This window comes from Macaca nemestrina, chromosome 2, assembly GCF_043159975.1.
Source record: "Macaca nemestrina isolate mMacNem1 chromosome 2, mMacNem.hap1, whole genome shotgun sequence".
In the NCBI taxonomy this organism is placed as follows: Eukaryota; Metazoa; Chordata; class Mammalia; order Primates; family Cercopithecidae; genus Macaca; species Macaca nemestrina.
In genome coordinates, this window is record NC_092126.1 from 119,106,883 (window position 1) to 119,125,055 (window position 18,173).

Genomic DNA, 18,173 nt, shown 5'->3' on the forward strand with positions numbered 1-18,173 from the left:
CCAGCATGTTGGGGAACAGACAGGAGGCCAGTTAAGCAAAGGGAAAGTGAAATAAGGCAAGGTTAGAAAGGTGAATAGGTACCTTATGGGACTTAGAAGTCCTCATAAGTCATTTGGATTGCATCCAAATAAAACAAGATTCCACTGGAGGGTTTTAAGGGAGAGCTTGATTTGATTTTCATTTCAAAAACTGGTCCTTCTGAGTGTATAGAGACTAGGGTGGAAGCAGGACTCAGCTGGGAGGTGATGGTGGCCTGGAGTGGGTGGTGAATGGTGAGATGGTAAGAAACGGACAGTGTTGAGGCTGACAGGAGGTGAGAGAGGAGGGAGAGTTGTGGATGATGCCAAGGTTTTTCAGGAGGAGGACCGCATCTGCAGTGAGGGTGAGAAGGCACTGAGAAGGAGATTTCCCAGTGGCCGATGGAAGCAGGATCTGGGGCCCTGATCAGGGCTTTAGAGTCATCACCCATGAAGCCAGGGGGAGGGATGAGGTCACCACAGTGATTAGTGAAGCAACAGACAGCAGCCTGGAAAATTTCCTTCCGGCCTTTTCCCTCATAACTGTTTTATCACTATCTGGTGAGTTTCACTCCTGGTGATGGCTTCCCTCTTTGGGCCCTTCTAATCTGTTTCCTTTTAGAAGGTGGCTGTTTTCAGTGGTTTTTCATGTCTTTCTCTGGACTAATTTTATTGCTCATAGCCTTCTCTTCAGCTGCCTTGGCAGGGAGATGTTGTATATTAAAATAGTTATTATTTTATTTTATAGCTCAGTTGAATCTATATTCAGCTCATTACAAGTATATAGGCCTCACTAGCCAAGTACATTTCATAATGGTGAACTCTTACTGAGAAAGAAATCTCATGTTCTCTCAGTGTCTCCCAGGAGGTTGCCCTCTGAATTGTGATGAGTGGCATGTGGGCATGAGACGCCCACAGGTTGGATCAGTGCTAGTTAAATCATTGCCCTGGTTCAACTTGGCCGGGGACCCGTGTGGTCTAAGCTCAGAGTGATGAGGAGGTAGAGGAGGAGTCATCCAGCAAGCAATAGTTAGCAGGCGTCTCAAAATTAATATGTCCAAACCCGAGCTCCGGAACATCATCATTTGGCTCTTCCTGTAATCTTCCCCACTCTGGATGGCAGCAGCCTCCAGACTGCTCAGCCCAAAACTCTGCAGCCATCTTTGGCTCCTCTTTCCCTCATGTTCCACATCCAATATTTCAGCAAATACTATTACCTTTCACTTGAAAACCCATCCAAAATCCAACTGCTTCCCTCCATCTCCACCGCCATCACCTTGGTCCAAACCATCAAACGTCTACGTTCTGTATTACTTCAACAGCTTTCCTACCTTTGCCCCCATCCTGTTTATTCTCACAGAGAGAAATAGCCAGAGAAATCCCACTCAAATGAAGTCAGCTCGTGACCAACATCTGCCAATATCTTCTGGTGACTTCCTTCCTCACTCAACAGCAAAAGCCAAAGCCTTCACTGTGACCCATGAGACCCTACACGGCCTGACCTGCTCCCCCTCTGACGCATCCCTGACTGCTCGCTCCACTCATGTCATGTGTCATGAACACGGGCTAGGCACAGTCTCATCTCAGGGGCTTTGCATGTGCTGTTCCCACCGCCAGGAAAACCTCGACCCTAGATATCACCAAAACTCCCTCCCTCACCTCCTTCAGGCCTTCCCTCAAATATGACATTCTCCTGGAAGCATTCCCTTGGGACGATTCCAGGAACTTCCAGGTAATGTGATTGAGCAGGAGGGGCTACACATTACCCTTGAAGCCACTTCAAGGAAACACCACCAAAACTCTAGAATTCGTCACCCTCAGGGAGCAAGAATGCTTATCTATCAGAAGCCTAGCACGCAACAGCTTCCCAACCTATCTGATTAAACAAATACACATGAAGACCACATTTGGTAGCAAGAAAGCATTAAAAAAACTCCTCCAAGATTATCTTGGGTCAAATCTGAAGAAGGAATCTGTACTGTTCCATTCCGATGGCATGTTTAAGTTCAGTGGCTGAAAAATCTGCAGAACCAGTTGGGTCCTTATGCGGAAGGGGCAGGGAAGAGGCATGCACTGCTCTGCCAATGGGGAGGAAAAAAATTTAATGAGGGCAAGATAAGAGCCAGACGTGTGGAAATATTTCTCTTTGAGGATATTCTTTGTACCAATTACTCTTCAACGATATCATGTTAGCATTTTTGGCACGACTTGACAATTAAATTAGACGAATGGTTTTCAATGTTTTTGCATTTGATGTGCCTGAAACTCCTCTTAAGCTAAAATGTTCAGCCCATCACACACATTTTTTTAAACTTTGGCAAGTCATATCAACACTGATTTCAATTAAGTCAAGAATTTAAAAACATTTCACTACTCATCTTTTTGAAAAATGACATGACATATAATTAATTGGGCTTGATGATCATTTTGTGGTGTCCAAAGTTTGGGGATAGAAAGAAACACAGTCAATAAATTTCTACTTCTAAGATGACTTCATTTCTATTTTTTTTTTTTTTTTTTTTGAGATGGAGTTTATTACCCAGGCTGGAGTGCAGTGGCGTGATCTCAGTTCACTGCAACCTCCGCCTCACGGGTTCAGGCGATTTCTCCTGCCTCAGCCTCCCAAGTAACTGAGATTACAGGTGTGCCCCACCATGCCTGGCTAATTTTTTGTATTTTCAAGTAGAGACGGGATTTCACCATGTTGGCCAGGCTAGTCTTGAACTTTTGACCTCAAGTGATCTGCCTGCCTTGGCCTCCCAAAGTGCTGGGATTACAGGTGTGAGTCCCTATGCCCGACCCCCCATTTCTTATATTCATTGAGTCTCTCCTTTTCTCCCAGGAGCTAATGGGGCTTTAAATCTCCCACCCGTCTCAATTTCATGCTCCAAAATTGGTTCTTGTCCTGGTACTTCTGGTCCCAGCTCAGTCACAGGCAGGGTGGGGCAGCAGGAGAGGCTGTGCTGAACGCTGGAAAGGTGCCCAATCACAGCATGGTCATGGTAGGAAGTTTGACCAGAAGAGAGGCGAAGTCCACATCTTATCTCTATGGTTGGAGTTTTCCGCTTGCTGATGTGACAAAGTAACCTGACAAGAGAATGATTTCCAGGTTGGTTCCAAATGGTCTGGGATGAGGTGAGTGCAGAGAGAGGGCCAGGAGGAGCTGCAGCCGGATGATGCATGGGGCTGTTCTGCAGGACATCTCTCCCAGGAGTTCAAAGAGTTCTGACGATATTCTCTAACTCACCACTGGCATGCCCGGGAAAGAACAGATGGTCTGTGGTCAGATAAGCCACCTAGAGTGGGATGTGATTAGGGTGGTCAAGGAAAATTACAAAACCTTGGAGCTTCCCTTTCCTTCCCCGACTTCTGGCCTCTGCCCTTACACAAGTCTTGTTTTGTTTTGCTTTGTTTTCCTTGCTTTTAACAGGCTCCAATTTTTCATTTTAGTTTAGTCCACTTTGACCAGCATTAATAATGAGAAGTGGGCTGGGCGCAGTGGCTCATGCCTGTAATCCCAGCACTTTGGGAAGCCGAGGCAGGAGGATCACAAGGTCAAGAGATTGAGACCATCCTGGCCAACATGAGGAAACTGTGTCTCTACTAAAAATACAAAAATTAGCTGGGTGTGGTGGCGCATGCCTGTAATCCCAGTTACGTAGGAGGCTGAGGCAGGAGAATTGCTTGAACCCAGGAGTTAGAGGTTGCAGAGAGCCAAGATTGCATTGCGCCATTGCACTCCAACCTGGCAACAGAGCGAGACTGTCAAAACAAACAAAAAACAAAAACAAAAACAAAACAAAACAAAAAACCAAAAAAACCCCAGTAATTCAATGTCTTCTTCCTTACTAGACAGAAAACTCTACGAGGACACGAATCGGGTCTGTTTTATGGACAACTGTGCTCCTGACAGCCTAGCTGTAGCAAGTGTGGCTTTTTTTTTTTTTTTTTTTTTTTTTTTGTTTTGAGAGGGAGTCTCGCTCTGTCACCCAGGCTGGGATGCAGTGGCCGGATCTCAGCTCACTGCAAGCTCCGCCTCCCGGGTTTACGCCATTCTCCTGCCTCAGCCTCCCGAGTAGCTGGGACTACAGGCGCCCGCCACCTCGCCCGGCTAGTTATTTTTTGTATTTTTTAGTTGAGATGGGGTTTCACCTTGTTAGCCAGGATGGTCTCGATCTCCTGACCTCGTGATCCGCCCGTCTCGGCCTCCCAAAGTGCTGGGATTACAGGCTTGAGCCACCGCGCCCGGCCGCAAGTGTGGCTTTTTATTCTGATGCTGTGACATTTGGGGCCTTAGGGACCTGGAGGACACTGCCTTTCCCAGGGCTAGCTAATTCCTAGAGATAGTAAACAACTTGACTTGGAGCTCACCTTTTATATGCAAACCAATCAATCCAAAGCCCCAACCCCAACCACCTCCTCCCTTCTGGGGCTCCTCTAGGGCCCTCACACTCCAGACCATTATTCCCCTGCCCTAATTACCCTGGGGCCAAGCACCAGACAGTGAGGAAAACAGCTACACCCCAGAGTGCGCTGAAATGATTCAAGCTAGTCAGTTCTGAACCTGCTCACCCTGCCTTGCTTGCCTTTCCCACAAAAGCCACAATAAAGGCTCTTGCCCACATTTTCCCCGGGCTCCCTCTGCTTTCGGACCAAACAGAATAGTCGAATTCTGTGGAGTGTTCAGAAGTGCTTCCTGAGTGGCCCTGCGTGATGTGGTGTGCCTTCCCCTCTCGGAATTGTGAGTAACAAACCATCTTTTCAATGGCCTCACCAGACTGATTAAGAATAAAACCTACATTCTAAAACACTAGCACAGGGCCTAGCACACAGTAAGTGCTCAATGAATACCTGCAGGGAGGACTGAATGAGCCTTTCCTTAAATGTAAGAGTCCACAAAAACTTCCTGGATACTGTTCCTTCTCGCTTCAGCCTTGTCCTTCCTTACAAGAAAATGTCAACACCAGGCCACCTACCTGGGCCGAAATTCAGGTGTTCCCTCCAGACCCAGGGAGTGCAGTTCTTCCTGCCACCCGCAGGGTCTGTGCAGCCCAGGAAGGCAAGACTGACGGGGTTCCTGAGGGAGGTGGCATTGGGACAGTAAAGGGCATTTCCTGGCTGCCTGTCATCATGAGGCATTCCAGCTAGCGAGGAAAACAAAGACTGCGGCCAGGGAGCGTCGCCTTTTATGGTTCCATCCTGGCTGCACTTCAGGAGCAGCCCAGAAAGTGGCCTGGGGGCCAGGCAGGCTTTGTCACCCACTTATGTTCACCTCGGTCCCTGGGCCAGCGGCTGGAGAAATGCTTGTGGCCCAGCCAGCAAGAGGCACAGGAACCTGAGGGTGAGAATTTGATGGTAGAGGGAACACCATTCCTGGCGGTGTGCTTTCCTCAATCCTCAATATCATCTCCCACGAGCACCCATGTAGGCAACAGAAAGGAGTTGAAGCAATTCTACACTTAAATAACACCAGGGGCCATGTTTTGGACCCTCGGGGGATATTTGGAATCTTCTAGAAAATAACTAATATTTATTGAGCAGTTCTTTTACATGGAGCACTTTGTAATCTTGACAGCCAAGTCTCACAGTAATCTGCAAAGCCGTGTCAGCAACCCCATTTTCAGATGGGAACACAGATTCTGACTGGGGCTGGGGGACCTGCCTAAGACCACATAGTGAAGGGTGGGGCCAGGTGTAAACCCCTGCTATCTAGCTTTCCCTTACCCTGGAGGGCCTCCCTCCAATAGTCAAATTCTGTTAAGCGTTTAAAAGCCGTAGCTGGTGACCTCTAGGGTTCTCAGCCGCCCTTTCTTTACAGTGAGAAGTTGCCCCAGATGATCCCACTAAGGGGCTTTTTCTACTCTATAACTTTAATTCAGCAAGCAACACTTGTAACAACACCTCTAAGTACTGCAGGTCTTCCTCCAGGAACTCAGAAACCCCAGGGCCTCTGATACCCCTTTATATGGAGGCTGTGTGACCTTGAACAAGTTACTTAACTTCTCTGGGTCTCAGAAAAGAGAACAAAATAGTCCCCAACCAGGTTTGACCACAAAACACCAGGCACCTTCCAAGTGTTCTCCACTTATACCACCTCCTTCTCCATCAATAGTCTTGTCTCAAAGTAAATATTTCTGGTATGTTATGGAATGACAGGACATAACACAGAAAGATGTCCGTAAGGAATGGGCTTTGGTATGGAACAGACCAAATCTTACCTCCAATGCTTATGAGCAAAATATTTAGTTTTCTCTGTGCCTCAGTTCCCTCATCCATAAAATGGGCACAGATAATAGCAATTGTTTTACGGGGTTATTTGAGAATTGCCTGAGATGATGCCTTAAGCATGAAGCCAGGCAACAGCAAGTACTCAATAAATGTTAGCCAGCCATTTGATTGTTGAACTTTAAGATTCACTTTTCTCTTTTTGCATGCCTCTCCATCTGGAGTGATGATACTGAAGAGTAACAGATGCGAGGGGGCCAGGATAGTGGGGTCTGCGGCAGCAGCACCAAGAGGCAATGTCACAGCTAATTGGAGGCAGGCCCTGAACAAGGAAAGGCTAGGGTAGGTAGGTGACACACTGGGCTACTCCTCATGTGGTTCGTCACAATTTTTATGACTTTCTTCTCCATTCGCACAGCCAAGGAGTCTTCCTCCTTCGTCCTCTGCTTGCCAGAGTCAGCTGCCCGGACCTTCCTCAGCCCACATGTCCCTGCCTCATCATTAATGTGAGTGCACACAGTTCATGCAGCAATGAAGCCTGCCACGTGCCTTCAGCCTAAGTATGGATTCTGTCAACACACTTTTTTTGGAGTGATGAAGAGCCGTGAATTTCCTTAGTCCTAGATTGCAAGATTTCCCTACTTTTAAGTTTTTCTGAATTGAGAACATGGTTTTTATTTGATGAGGACACTTGTTGTAGTGCTTCTCCTCATCACCAAACAGCTGCTAATAAATGCAAGGGGCATTTAAGAATTGAGGGAACACACTCATTTATCCTTGTATTTGTACAGGGATTAAATGCTGTCCTGTCAGGGTCAGTGGCAGTAATCATAGTAGTCATTGCTATTATTAGTAGCTACTTTGTGTCAAGTTTTTTCAAAGGCCCAGGGCTTTGCATGTGCTATTTTTATCCTGGACTAGGTCTGGTTATTCTCATCTGACCAGTGATGAAACTGTGGTCCGTACAGGTGAAGTGACTTATCCAAGGCTTCACAGCTTCATAGCCTGGGATTTAAACCCAGGCCTGCCTGGCTTCCAGATTCCTTCTGTTTCATCCATACCATTCGGTGGTTGCTGTTTTCTCTGTCAATTCCCTAATGAAATCTTGGGCAGGACTCTCCTTTGCCAAAGCCCTTGAAGAAACTTTGCAATAAAACAAACTTTTATCTCCCAAGTTATCAGGCCGATGCATAAGGGGATGTACAGAACAGACCTTCCCCGGAGGAATGAGCTCTCTCACACTAGATATATCCAAGAGGAAGGATGTGCCCTATGAAAGGGGTGCCAAGGAAGATTCCTGTGGCCGTGGGAAGAGCTGGGGTGGGGGTGGGGCCTAGATAAAATCTCAGGTCTGTTACCTACTAGTTGAGTGACCTTGGGTGAGGCACTGTGCCTCTCTAAGGCTCTGTTGGCTCAGTATTCTGCATGTGTGCAACGAGGACAAGAGTCTCGTAGAGCCACCTGATGATTTAAGAAGTTTGCAGGGTGATGCTCCTAAGAGTGATCAAGCGATGGTGGCGTTGCTACCATGACTGACAAGGTTCTAGTTGATCACTGAGGCTGTCTCTGCAAGCTCCAAAGTCCTATAAGTTCTCTTCAGTGAGTCAGAGTCTAGACTAGCTATCACAAGTGCCCTCCAGACACAGGCCATAATGGGTCCTCTGTTTCCCTAGGGCCAGTTCTAAACCCCTAGCTGACCCCACTGCCATGTAAGTGCCCATTCATCCATGGTGGAGAAACCACACACTAGAGGAGTGGAGACTTCTGGGTCCCCTGGCTGAACTACTGGCTCACAGAAGGTGCACTTTCTTTCTTTTTCTTTTCTGAGACAGAATGTTGCCCTGTTGCCCAGGCTGGAGTGCAGTGGCACGATCTGGGCTCACTGCAACCTCCGCCCTCCCGGGTTCAAGCGATTCTTGTGCCTCAGCCTCCCGAGTAGCTCGGATTACAGGCATGCGCCACTAAGCCCAGCTAATATTTTGGTATTTTTTAGCAGAGACAGGGTTTCACTATGTTGGGCAGGCTGGTCTCGAACTCCTGACCTCAGGTGATCTTCCCGCCTTGGACTCCCAAAGTGCTGGGATTACAGGTGTGAGCCACCGCACTCAGCCAGAAGGCCAGAGGTATACTTTCCCACCCTCTTCCTGGTCTGACCACCCCAGGGTTCTTCTGACCAACAGAATACAGTGGATGAACTGGGGTCCTGTTACCAGACTGCCTTGGTTCAAATCTCGGCTGCCTTACTCTGACTAGCCCATGTGATCTCTTGAAAATCGTGTAACTTCTTGATTGCATCATCTGCGAGATGGGGATGATGGAAACACACCCAGCAGGGCTCTTGTAAGAATTCTTTGGAGTGGATGTACAAAAAGTAAGTAGGACACAGAAGTCCATCATTTTTCTGATGCTCATGGACTAGGGTGCCAGGCCCAGTTCCTGGCCCCAGAGGGCTCCCCACCAGCCACCATGATCCCTGTAGGTTGCCCTGGCTCCAGTCCTTCTCCAGCTCCACTGGTGGCTCAGCTGAGGGGAAGGGAAGGACCAAGGGCACCAAATTTACCCCTGGCTGAAACAGTCTAGCTTTAGGGAAAAACCAGGGTAGCAAGAGCAGCCAAACCCTGGCTGGAACTTTGTGTCAAGCCCTGGGCTGTGCATTAGACACATCTGATTGCTTGAATCCTCACCTTTATAAACAAGCACGTAAGTACTTTTCCTATCCCCACTTACAAAGGAGTAAACTGAAACTCAGAGAGGCTGCTCAGCGATTTGCTTAAATGTCACACAGTTAGCTTATAACTAAGCTATTTACTTCTACAAAATTCTCCAAAATAGGTCAGGCGTGGTGGCTCACGCCTGTAATCCCAGCACTTTCAGAGGCCGAGGCAGGTGGATCACCTGAGGTCGAGAGTTCGAGACCAGCCTGGCCAAATGGTGAAACCCTATCTCCACTAAAAATAAAAATAATTAGCCAGGCATGGCAGCACACCTAGAGTCCCAGCTACTCAGGAGGCTGAGGCAGGAGAATCACTTGAACCCGCGAGGTGGAGACTGCAGTGAGCTGAGATTGTGTCATTGCACTCCAGCCTGGGTGACAAGAGCAAGACTCCATCTAAAAAAAAAAAAAAAATCTCCAAAATAAAAACATAAAAACATTAATGGAGGCCCTACCACACACCAGGAACTACTGGCAGTTTATACAGATTAGCATGCTTAATGCCCAAAATAACTCTTCAGGGGAGGTGTTGTGATGTTATTTTACAGATGAGGAAATTGATGCTTAAGGAGGTAAAGGGGCCTGCCCCAGAGCAGTGATGCAGCAGGGCTCGAACCCAGGTCTGCCAGGCTCCAAGCACGTGCCCTTAGCATCTGCGTGCTGCCGCCCAAGGGCTTCTCGTCCCAATTTCCAGAGCAAAAGTAGGAACACAGCTTTTCCTCTGAACCCTGAGCCAAGTCAAGAGGTAGAGAAGCAGCTGCGGAGGAAACCCCCACCTTGCATCCTGCCCGTTAGCTCACAGCCGTCCCCTGTCTCTTTATGGCCTGGGCTGACGGCCCTGTCCTCATTCCTAGCCCCTCAGCTTCCTGCCCGACCCCACCATGTTGGTAAACTGCAGCTCCGAAGTGGCGACAAGAGTCAGTCACACCACATCATGCGAGGGAGGCTTGGGGGAGGATCTTCTGAGGCTGAGCTCAAGCTCTCAGGGCCCTGCGGCCTTTCCTGAGCCCTATTCAGAGCCCTGGCCTCTCTGTCCAGAGGAGAGTCTTGCCGCGCTCTTAGACAAGTCAAGGTGATTAAAGATCAAAAGACAAGCTAAGACGTCCGGCTTGCCAACAGGCTATTGTCTGCCCTGTCCTCAGCGCCAACTTCCAGGCCCCAGAGGCCTGCCATCAGCCCCTCACCACCCGACCACCTTTCCTTTCACAACTGATTTAAAAAAAAATCCCCTCCTGCTCTTAATTGCATGCTGTGTGTTCAGATTTCCTGCAGTTCATGAACTGCTGTGAAATTTAAGACAGGTCTGCATTCCCACTGCATTGCTACTTTTTAATTCTAAATTCCACCCACCTTCCCTAGGAAAAAAAAGAAAAAAAAAAATCCAAGCTGAGTCAAAGAAAATGTATGCCAGTTGAAAGGAGAAGGCTAGCCTTGAATAATTCTACTAATAAAAGGGCAGTGAGAGACGGGGTAAAAATAATAAGGTTATATCCTCATAAAGTTCCCTTTATTTGCGATTCCCGAGGCACTTGGGGATCATTAGCTCATCAGGGAAGGGTCCCAAATGTAGCATCTGCTCCCCAGAGGCTGCCTCCGTTGCTCCGGGTGCTCCATAAACACTGGATCACAGTAATCACAGGCCTGCAAGGTGGGCTGGTGGGAAGCGCAAACCAGAGGGATTTTATAGCAGGAGGAAGAGGAGCCAAGAAGCCTAAGACATCCCCATGGTCACCAGATGAGTCAGGCTGAACCCCAAACAGAGTCCAGGCATGCACCATACTCTACACCTTGGAGAGGAACCCGCTAGGTGGTGGCCACAGGCCATTCATTAAGAGATGCTCCCTAATAACAGAGACTAGGTCCTAGAGGACTTCATGCGACCTCCATGGTCCTGTGAAAGAGGAAGAGCGCCTCTCCTGATCCACTGGAGTGAAAGGAAACGGAAGAAGTTGTCTAGGCTGTCACAGCATGAGTTGGGGTGGAAAATTCAGAGAAGGGCTCTACTGAGGCAAGTATTTACTAAGGCCCTACTCTGTGCTGGGCACTGGAGCAGCAGAGATAAAGGGGATGTACCCCCCACTGCAGGGAGTTCGGCAGTACATGGGGAGCCTCACTGGGTAAACAGCAGGCTCTAAACAAGGCAAGATATGGTGAATTCTGTAGCAAGCAGAGAGGGGCCTTCCCACTTAGGGCCATCCTCATCTGAGTTCTCAGCATCTCTAATCTGACTTCTGCAGTGGTCTACTCACTGGGTCTTCTGAATTTACTCATGCTGCCTCGCGGCAGCCTAGAATATTAAAAATGCAACGCCACCCTATTGTACAGAGTTGTCAATGGCTTCTCCCAGCACTCGTACCAAAATACAAACACCCTACAGGGCTCCATGGGGTCTGGTCCCTGCCACTCTCCCAGACCTCTTCTCCTACCAGTCCCTAAACCCCACCTCGGGGCCTTCCACACACTTCACTGTGCTCCAGGAAAGCTCTTGCCTTGGCTCTTACCACAGTCTGCACCTCCTATCATTGAAGTATTCACTCATCTGTCTCCTCAGAAAGGCCTTTACTTAGCATTTTATCTAAAGTAACCTGGCCAAGTGACCCTGTTTTATTTCCTGCAAGGCAGTTGTCTTTATTTGAACTTCTCTCCTTACAAAAAAATACAGGGAAACAAATACTGTCTACTTACACATTGCAGGTCTCCCTGTATTAGTTAGCTATTGCTGTGTAACAAATCACCCCAAAACTTAGTGGCTTAAAATAGCAACTATTTATTATTGCTCATGAGTCCACAGGTCAGCTGGGTGATGTGTCTGGTCTTGGCTGGGCTCACCCATGTTTCTCTACAAGTGGAATAGGTGGCTGTGCTGATCTTGGCAGGGCTCTTTCACACATTTGGGACTTGGCTGGCTGTGACTTGGCCTAGGGTGGTTTTGCCTGGGATAACTGGGCTCTCCTGCACATGGCCTGTCATTGACCAGCAGGCTAGCTTAGGCTTGTTTTCACATGGCTAGGCGGAGTTCTGAGAGAGGGGTAGGGGTGGGGAGGGGGAGAGAGACAGAGAGAGAGCTTGAGCTCTGGAGGCTTATACTGGGAACTGGCATACTGTCATTTCTACTACATTCTGTTGGCCAAAGAAAGGCTTAAAACCAGTCTAAATTCAAGCAGAGGGAAAAGAGAGCTATATAGCTATTCCCATTTCTTTTTTTTTTTTTTTTTTTTTGAGACGGAGTCTCGCTCTGTCACCCAGGCTGGAGTGCAGTGGTCGGATCTCAGCTCACTGCAAGCTCTGCCTCCCGGGTTCACACCATTCTCCTGCCTCAGCCTCCCGAGTAGCTGGGACTACACCTCGCCCAGCTAGTTTTTTGTATTTTTTTTTAGTAGAGACGAAGTTTCAGCGTGTTATCCAGGATAGTCTCGATCTCCTGACTCGTGATCTGCCCGTCTCGGCCTCCCAAAGTGCTGGGATTACAGGCTTGAGCCACCGCGCCCGGTCTATCCCCATTTCTTTATGGGAACAGCTATAAAATAAAATTGCAAAGGGCATGCATACAGGAATCCTGAAAATTGGGGACATTTTTGCAATCAACCTACCACATTCTTCTACAATGTAAATTCTACAAGAGGATGGACCTCAATGAGCACTTGCCATGCATCATACACATTTTAACCATCTTTATATAGTATACATAATTCACAATCTACATTTGGTATGTTTTTCAATTTGAAAAAAAATGGCATGAACCCCTTAATAACACTGGATTCAGAGACAAGGTTGTATTCTGGGTTAGACAAGTTACAACAGGCATCTGCTGTATGGAGTTGTTCTATGCTGGGAGACATATTTGCCCCACGGGATATCAAAATCCACGTAATAACAGGTCATGTTATAATGAGGTTTTGCTGCACATGCTTGCTCTCAATTTAGACAGCAGGCCCTGCCAGGTCTTCCTCCAGCTGCTGGCTTCAGACCTCTCTTTCCAGAAGGATAAGAACTACCTGTCAAAATGCAAAGCTCTAACAATGAAATATACAGCGCATGCTGTGGGAAAGCCCTCGGTTTACTTCCACAGGCTGCAGCTGGTGTGCACGGCTGAAATGATTCATTCTTCCACCCAGCAAAACAAGTCCGTTTACAGGGTCTCCTAAACAGAACACATCCTCAACCTTTCACATGCTGCGCGCTCGGCTCATGATTTAGCCTCCTCAGCGTTGAAGAGCCACAGGCTCAGTGCTGGAAAAGAATGCTCCTTCCTGCATTGCTCTCTGCTCCAAGGCAATATACTGTTACATTTCTAGGAAATCAGAATGTCTTTTAAATCCTGCTTCAAGTATCTACACATTCCATGCTAAGCTGCAATGCTTAATTTAATATCTCTACGGCAGTGGTGAGGGTTTCAAATACAGTCCACAGCCTCAGGGACATAGGAAGAGAATTCAAAAGGTGATATAATAGTTTGGGATGATTGTATTTAGGTTGGTGCAAAAGTAACTGCGGTTTTTGCCATTAAGAGTAATGGTAGTTTTGCACCAACCTAATATATTTGAGAAGTGGCAAAAACGCTAACGTGGGTTTTGCCACCATTGCCAAAACTGAATGTAAATACCACTTGACAGCAATAGGAAGCACATTTTTTTTTTGTTTTGGTTTTTGTCTTGGGGAAGCTTGAATCCTACTGAGTTCCATTTGGGGAGGGGGTAGTGCTGCTAGAGGCAAAAGAATAAAGGCTATCACTTTGCAAAAATCTTGAGGGCAAGAAACCTATTTCAGCCACAAAAGTACAAATGACTTTTCAATGTCAGGAAACTCTGGAAGAAAAGGCAGAGGATGGGACCAAGAGAGGCCAAATTCATTTCCTTTGGAAATCACTGCCTGGATCAGGGGTCCTCAGGTTGTTACCAACTCCCACAAGAGCCTTGAAATCATTTCTCCAAATCACAGGTGCTAATTGCTTTCATAAGGGTGCTGGCTAGAGCAGAATCCAAGGGCTTGGTAAGTGTGATATTCTCATTTCTCTGGGCTTGTGTGATGCTTGAGTTTGGAAGGTAAGTGTCTGGATTGACTACATATATACATACGGTCCTAGAGATGCTTATCTTTTTCAAACTCATCTGGGAACATTGTTGGTTTGTTAATTCATTAAATACATATCAAATATGACTCATGTGTGCCAATAACTGTTCTGGGCACAGAGAACAAAATATGCTTGCCTGCATGGGGTTCTAAACAAAATTGATATTGAAATACATAGTATTCTAGATGATGATAAAGTTATAAACAAACCAGGGAAAGGGATGGGGGCTGTTTTTAAGTAGGGTGGTTAGATGAGGTCTCATTGAGCAGGTGATATTTGAACAAAGGCTTGAATGAGGTGAGGGCGTGAGCCAAGTAGAGGGAAGAGAATTCCAGGCAGCAAGAAAAGCCAGTGCAGAGGCCTGGAGGCAGGAGATGCCTGGCCTGTTTCAGGAGCCTAAATGTGTTCCTCTAACTAGGAGGCAGTGCTGGGTGATTCTTACTGGTTTGGTTGGCCCTTGAAGGAGTCAGTTTTAGGATGAGTATCTCAGAGGGGAAACAAAGGTACTATGGTACTATCAATCTTTCCCTTTTCAAATGCTTAAGTCCTACGTCTTCCATTACCACTTCATTTAAAGAGGAAAGTAAGAGGGAAAGAAAACCATGTGTCTGAAAATACCCATGCAATAATACCATTTAGTCTGGCCCATGGGGAAAAGGGTGAGATGTCTGGGAGTCATCCCTCAAGGGGAGTTTATAGACTGTGTAGCTTCTTTAAGAGTATGGTACGGTAATTACACTGATGGCTGATTAACTCCGGGAAGTCACCCAGAGGTGAGGTCTTTAGATGTGTAGGGAGAAGTCTGCATGCACAGGTAAGAGTGGCAGGGTTTATGCAGAGGGAATTCACCATTTGTGGCCAGCGCTATTTCCAGGTGGAAATGGTGCCCCACTGGTGAAAGGGAAATAAGCCAAAGTTTCCAACCAGTGGTCCTTAAACCTCCATTTCACGGACAAACTTCAAGAGGTGCCTGTGAACCTCCTGAAATGATATGCAATGTTTCAAATGTGCCACGTGCTTTTGCTTGGGAAAAGGGTCCCGAGCTTCTCAGAAATTTCCATGACCTCTTCCAAAATGAAGAACCATTGACTTCACATGGAGCAACCTCTGTTCTCACTTCTATTCCAGGATGGGTGGGTCAGCAGATGACCCTGGGGAGAGCTCTGCCATCAGGGAGAACATAACCAGCTCACAACACATGAGTCTTCATCTAGAGTCATGAGGCCGATCATTGTAATCAGTACCCAAGAGCTTTGAAATATACATGCATGCTGTCCCCTCCCCACATTCCAACTGGCCTGGGCTTTATTCAGTCCTGCAGTTATACACAGGCTCTTATCAACCTCCTGGCTTCTGTACATGCTGTTCCCTGTCTGGAACACTTTTCACTTTTCCCATAGCTAACTCTCACACATTGCTCAGGTCTCAGCTAAAGCAACATCTCCAGTAGGAAGCAGTTCCTCGTGGCTAGACTAGGTCACGGGCCTCAGTAACATCCTGCATGTACTCTATCATACCCCATCAGAGTTTATTGTGAGCTCTGGTTTCACAGAGGCCTTCTCTGCTAGAATGTAACCTCTGTGAGGGCCTCTCTCCCTTGACACAGAGCCCTGCTCCAAGTAGGTACCCAATCCAATAGGTATTTATAGTTGAATAGACGGATGGATGCACTAATCAGTTACTCCTCTCAGAGTGGCAAGTTCTGGACACCAATCTGCTCTCCTCCCCAAACAGTGTCAGATGTCTATGAAGTGGTCTACCATACTCTGCAACTGCTTGTTCTCATGAGTAGTTATATCCAGAAGTTGGCTATCAATATTGTCAAGTGGAATCTTCTTTTTTAAATGAATGATCTATCTCAATGGCTGAACTTTGCACAGCTAATTGATTCTTATTTCGAATTAGTTTGTAAGCAAGCTCAGACTACTGACTGCCTTTGTATCATATCAGTCTTCACAACTTCATACTGTTTTTATTCTGCAGGGCTCTGACCAGAGCCCTCCCTTGCCTGAAGGAGTAAACTCTGTCTTTGAAAGGATTCTTAAAACAGACAAGATCACATAAGAAGTAGCCTGAGTTCAAATCCTGACATTATTACAAATAGCTGAGAAGTCTTGGTAGGTCATCTAGCATTTATGAGCCTCAGTTTCTCAGCACATGATCAACTCAACGTACTGCATGGTGGTGAAGAATACGGGGCTTTGGAGGGGAAGCCCTGAGTCTGAATGATGACACAATTCTTGCCAGATAAGTGATTTTATGCAGGTTACTTAACCTTTGTTAGTCTCAGTTTTCTCATCTGACAAAGTGGGACTAATAAAGGTTTGTTGCAAAAATATTGGCTGCTTAGTACAGAAACTAAACATAGTAAGTACTAATTAGTTAATGTACTCATGCCATTAGTGTATCATCCTTACAGGGGTAACACCAATTGTTATGCTCTGTGGACCAGCTAAGCCAAAGAGAGAGGACTTGGATCATTTACTCAGAGCTACCCAGACTCTTCAGGGTCAAAGCAAAATGTCACATTCTTACCCACCAAAAGATGGTCTTTGGGTTCTGTGCATTAGTGAATATCAATCTAAAGAAATCACAATGTAAAGTCAGGCATCTGTTAGCTACTGGCTTGTTTCCTGCCTGTCTGCCTGCCTGCCTGTCTTCCTTCCTTTTTTCCTCCCTTCCCTTCCCCTTCCCCTTCCTTCCTTCTTTCCTTCCTTCCTTCCTTCCTTCCTCCCTTCCTCCTTCCATCCTTCCCTCCTCTCTCCCTCCTTCCTTCTCCCCTCCCCTCATCCCTCCCTCCTTCCCTTCCTCCTTCCCCTCCCTCTCTCTCTCCCTTCTTCCTTCCTTCCTTTCTTCCCTCCTCCCTCCCTCCTTCCCCTCCCCTCATCCATCCCTCCCTCCCTCCTTCCCCTCCCTTTCTCCCTCCCTCCCTCCCTTTTTCCTTCCTTCCCTCCTCCCTCCCTCTTTCTTCTCTCCTCCCCTCCCTCCCTCCTTCCCTCCCTCCCTTCTTCCCCTCCTTCCCTCCCTCCCTTCTTCCCCTCCCTCTCTCCCTCCCTTCTTCCTTCCTTTCTTCCCTCCTCCCTCCCTCCTTCCTTCTCCCCTCCCCTCCCCTGCCCTCATCCCTCCCTCCCTCCCTCCCTCCCATCTTTCCTTCCTTCCTTCCTTCCTTCCTTCCCTCCCTCCCTCCCTCCCTCCCTCCTAGAAAGGCAAGGATGCACTGGACGGTATCAGCTTTCCTATTAATTTACTAAGTACAATTCTATGCTAGCAACTATGGTTAGTGCCAGGCTGGTATCAGACAACATGGGCTTGTGGAAGCTGGGGGATCTGCTCAGCATAGGTGATGGAACCAACCACGTCTGTGATGGGAAAATCCCTCTTCCCAAGTATCCGAGAGCTCACTGAGTTGCTTTTCCCATTGCAGGCTTCAAAGGGCAGCAGAGGGTTTAGAAAGAACCTTTGCCAGCAAGTCCAACCACGTGCCAATTTGCTAGCCCCCTTCCCAAAACAGGTATGGGGTTGGGAGTCCAAGCTCCCAAGACTTTCTGGGCTACAGTTTTGGCTTCTTCACTTATTATGTGATTCTGGCTAAGTCACTGAAACCTTAGTTTTCTTACACATAAAATAGTAATAAGCTCAGAGTTGATTCATCATTAAAGGAGCTAACACAAGGAAAGTACTTGCTGAATAGTACCTGGCACAGGGAACACACTCAGTAGATGGCCACTGTTATTATTCTAAGCAGTAATGGTAGCCTCAGGGACCCCTACAGGGAAGCCTAGTGGTGAAGAGCTTAGGCCCTGGAGCCAGATGCCCTGGATTTGAAGCCTGGGTCTGCCACTTCTGGGGCAAGGTACTTTCCCTTGCAGACTCAGCTTTCCCATTTGCAAAATGGGTTCAATAACAGCCCCTACCTCCTGGAGCTTTGATGAGGACTTAAAGTATTAACAGGCATGCAGTCTTCAGAGCCACGCCTGGTTTACATCAATGTTCTTTCAGCAATGGCTGCTATGACTACTAGTTGTCCATGCCAGGTGTTCTGGGCTCAGTTCCTTTTTCTACCCTTGCCACACTGACACTCACAGGAGAGGTAGTTCCCCTGGCAGAATTTTCACTTAGATGAGGTTCTATAATCACACCTTTCCC

At 47.4% G+C, this 18,173-nt stretch overlaps 1 protein-coding gene across 15 annotated transcripts in view; it reads right to left on the reverse strand.

Annotated features, from left to right (window-relative positions):
- Positions 1-18,173, reverse strand: part of LOC105482397 (ELKS/RAB6-interacting/CAST family member 2) — a 981,466-nt gene that overhangs the window by 62,226 nt on the left and 901,067 nt on the right. The gene's annotated exons all lie outside the window — the stretch shown is intronic.